The sequence below is a fragment of the Nicotiana tomentosiformis genome, chromosome 12, assembly GCF_000390325.3.
Source record: "Nicotiana tomentosiformis chromosome 12, ASM39032v3, whole genome shotgun sequence".
NCBI lineage: Eukaryota > Viridiplantae > Streptophyta > Magnoliopsida > Solanales > Solanaceae > Nicotiana > Nicotiana tomentosiformis.
In genome coordinates, this window is record NC_090823.1 from 50652450 (window position 1) to 50656165 (window position 3716).

General features: G+C 35.9%; 1 long non-coding RNA gene across 1 annotated transcript; it reads left to right on the top strand.

Annotated features, from left to right (window-relative positions):
* Window positions 1–271: 271 nt before the first annotated feature.
* On the top strand, window positions 272–2581 carry LOC104112686 (uncharacterized). The gene is made up of 2 exons (XR_690052.1): window positions 272–969; window positions 2238–2581. It is a non-coding gene; the product is annotated as an uncharacterized lncRNA (long non-coding RNA).
* The last annotated feature ends 1135 nt before the right edge of the window (window positions 2582–3716 follow it).

Below are 3716 nucleotides of genomic sequence, written 5' to 3' on the forward strand. Positions count from 1 at the left end.
TAAGGATTTAGTTACACATCTAGTGCATAATTAATACATAAAAATCAAAAAAAATACACAGTAATCACTCTTGCCTTATTTTTGCATTTTTTAGATTCGATTAGTTAAATAGGTCAATTTTTCAAAATCAATTTAAAATTGGGTGATTTAATCAATGGTTAATTTTGAAATACAACGAAAAAAGAAAACAAGGTTGTTTGGCTCTATAATTGAATTGGTCCGCCCTAAGCCTAATTACCCGTTCAGTTTCGCCCCTTTACCCCAGCCCACTCTCACAATCTGACCTAGCTCCCTCTTTAAACCAAAATGACCCCGTTTTGTCACTTCTAATCTTCACCCTCTGTCTCCTTTGATCCAAGGGCCAGAAACTCCTCGTCCAATTCCGTAAAATGGTTTGAACCGGCCCCCCAAACCCTAGAGACATTTCCATTCTTTATCTTCCTCACACCCTCTCAAACCCTAGCCGCCTCTCACCACCAAAACCCACCTCCACCGGTGACTCACCACCAAATCACTCCAAATCTTCACCCTACAACCCCCAGCTTTCCCCCATCACTAATCTCCCACTAGTTTCCCCAAAATCCTCACCAAGGCCGACGAATCTCAAATCTAAAATTACCAAAAACTTTATTCCTCTCCTTTCCTGATTTCTTTTGGTTTTTAATCCATTTTAGATCAAAAATTGCACCAATCAACCCCATTCACTGAGTACCATAGATTGTGGGTGTTTCTACCTCGTCTCATAGCCATTCAAGCTCGGTCAAATTCTTGTTGACCACCCAAAACCTTAGTATTTGTCCACCAGCCTTCTTTCTCATGTTCAAGACTTCAATTCTTCAAGATTTTTGGCTTATGAAGTGTCTATCAGATTTAGTTTAACGCAATGCTCATAGGTCTAAAGTCTCCGATGTTTTGAAGACTTAAACACATGGAGCTTCGTTCTTCTATTCTTGCTTTTGATCTCATTAGGTAATCTCTTCTTTTCATTCTTCGTTTTCTCTTTGTTTTTGGTTGATTAGAATTTAATTAGGTTTAACTTTATTTTTTTCCTTTTCTTCAATTTTATCACTGCCAAGTTCAAGTCGAATTATTTCAGTCACAAAATCTTGTTTGATGCTCAACTACATGTTTATGATAGTCATGTTTTCATTGTTGTCTTTTAAATTCAAGTCTTGATTTAATAATATTTTGTGTTGATATATTTGTTTTGCCATGTGTTCCATCGATTATATTTAGTAGGATTAATTAAAGCATGTCACATTTGTTCTAGCATAAATTTAGGTCAGTTAATTGGTAATTTGATTTATTTAAGGGTCAAGGAGATGAGAAAGTCCGGGCTGCTAAAGCTAAGTCCTGTCAATGGGCCACGGGCAGGCCCAGAATTCTCTAAGAGTAAGAAGTAGGTTTGATTTATAAATAACAAGAGATCTAAGGGGCTAAAGAAAATAGGATCTTAAGGGAATCTAGTCTGTAACTGCCTCAGAAGATTCTATAAATAGGGGAGGACTTTTTAGCAATAAAAAGGTAAAAATTAGGTTAAAAAGGACAGGTCGGGTGAGGATGTAATAAAACAGAAAATAGGAAGGGTGAAAAATAGAGAGGAATCATTGAATGGGACAGCTGCCCATAATTTGTTAGAAACAAAATGCTTTTTCCCATTTTTCAGCGGACACATTCTCTTTATATATCCTCTCATTCTCTGCATATCAAGGACACTTTTTATTTTTGTATTTTTCAGAGAATTCACACTCATCTTCACTGATGTTTCACTGGACAGACTGATTCTTTGAAAATTCCCTCATCCTCACTCATTTTTCTCACAAAAATCCTCTGAAAGTCAAAATCAGATTTAGAAAAAAAAAACAAAGAAAAAGGGATTTCGAACTCATCAACATTGTTTTAGTAGCTTCTAGGTTCTCTTTGGATTTTGGTAGTGGGTTTTGAAGTTGTTTTGTGTTGTTTCTACTGATGCGTTTGTTCTTGCTGCCACTTCCTTCCAACTTCAGAGATTTATTATTCTTTGTTTGGCCCTGCTTGAATAGGTCAATTTGAAAACTCATGTGCTCATATTCCTATCTGAATGAAATTTCTAATTTCTGCTTTGGTTTATTGGATATTTGTGTAGTATGGGAATATAAGTTAATTTATATTCCTATTTGATATGTCACTCCAAACAACGTGTATGAAAGTAGACCGTTAAAGCATGTATTGACTCTGTTAATTTCTAACTATTTTAGCATGAAGTTCGATTCAAATATATTCCTAATATATTGCTAAGTAGTATTTAATAGCAAAGTCATGATGTGGAAGGCTCCTATTGCGACAACTATGGCTGTAGTTCATTGATCTGGCCATTAATTGGTCAATATCTGCAAACCTCAAAGCCAAAACGGATTATCGGAGGAGTTCAGAGCCATTGTAGATTGTTTAGCATAGAAGTATAAATATCTCATTGTGGTTTGTACTATTAATTTGGAATGATATGTATTGTATAGTTTGATCAAAGCAGACATGGCAGTAATGTCAAAATTTATATGTGTTAAGACTTGAATGTTTGCTTAAAGGCAATAATGTTTCTTGAGATCAGTTTCTATTTTTGTTATATGTAAAGGTTTGAAATCAATATTAAGTTTGTTAAAATCAGAGTAGTATCCATTTCCAAAATTGTTAGTTACAATTGAAATTGAAATTATGGTTTTACTCTAATAAGGCTTGATATGGGCCTGGAATTCCGTAGATTTGGGAACTCAGATGTTGTCCATGATGCAAAGATGGGCTTTTTGCTTGAGCCCATTTGCTTATCTTATTTGATTAATCCATGTTGATAAGATAATAATGTATTAAGTTGTTGTTAGATGCCTTTTAAAATGCGTTGGCTAATTTCCCTTATTCACTACCTAAATCCTTTTTCTTAAAGTTAAGTAGCTTTTAAACATTACCAATATGCTAATAAGCCCAGACTTTAACGGATTACCCAGTAGCCTTACATATAAAGATGAGGTGATTGACGACCCTATTCTAGCTTAAATAAGTAAACCCTAGTGATTTATTCCATACTATTTTGAACTATCTGCATCATCTCAAACATTAGAAACTAAAAACAACTCAGGAATCGTAGAAATGCTTTAGGCGCGCATTTAATCTACTATCGTGATTGTGTACACGTTCGTGTGACATGATTATGATTCCCAAAAATAAATCAAGGTACGCGTTCGCCTGAATATCCAGTTATTTCTTCTAAAGTGGGAGTAAGCTCAAAATCCGAGAAGCGGAAGACGTTGTGAACGGGATCCCAAAAGGTCACTAGTGCCTCAATCAAATCGTCTCGTGGTTTAACTTTCATAATATCTGTAAGGGCGCCCAAGTGCTTTGTGACCCCATCCTGACCATCTTTCCCTAAGTCGTACCACCACATCTGAAGTTGTAGTGGAGCTTGATCTACAACCGTTAATGGCGGGTTCTATACAGTGCTCATTTTGTACTTGTGGATGGTTAGGGTTAGGGTTGACACTAGTTCCAAAATACAAACCAATGGACTCTTTTTGCAAATCAACCTTTAATTTTCTAAGGAAAAACCAAATGGGGGTGGCTATTTATGCAATATTAGCCCAAAGCAAGGATGGCTATTTTTGCAATAATGGCCTTTCAAGGAAAGTTTTGAGGTCGGGGAAGGGCACTTATGGCAAAAGTAATGCCCAATTGACAGACACTTCCGT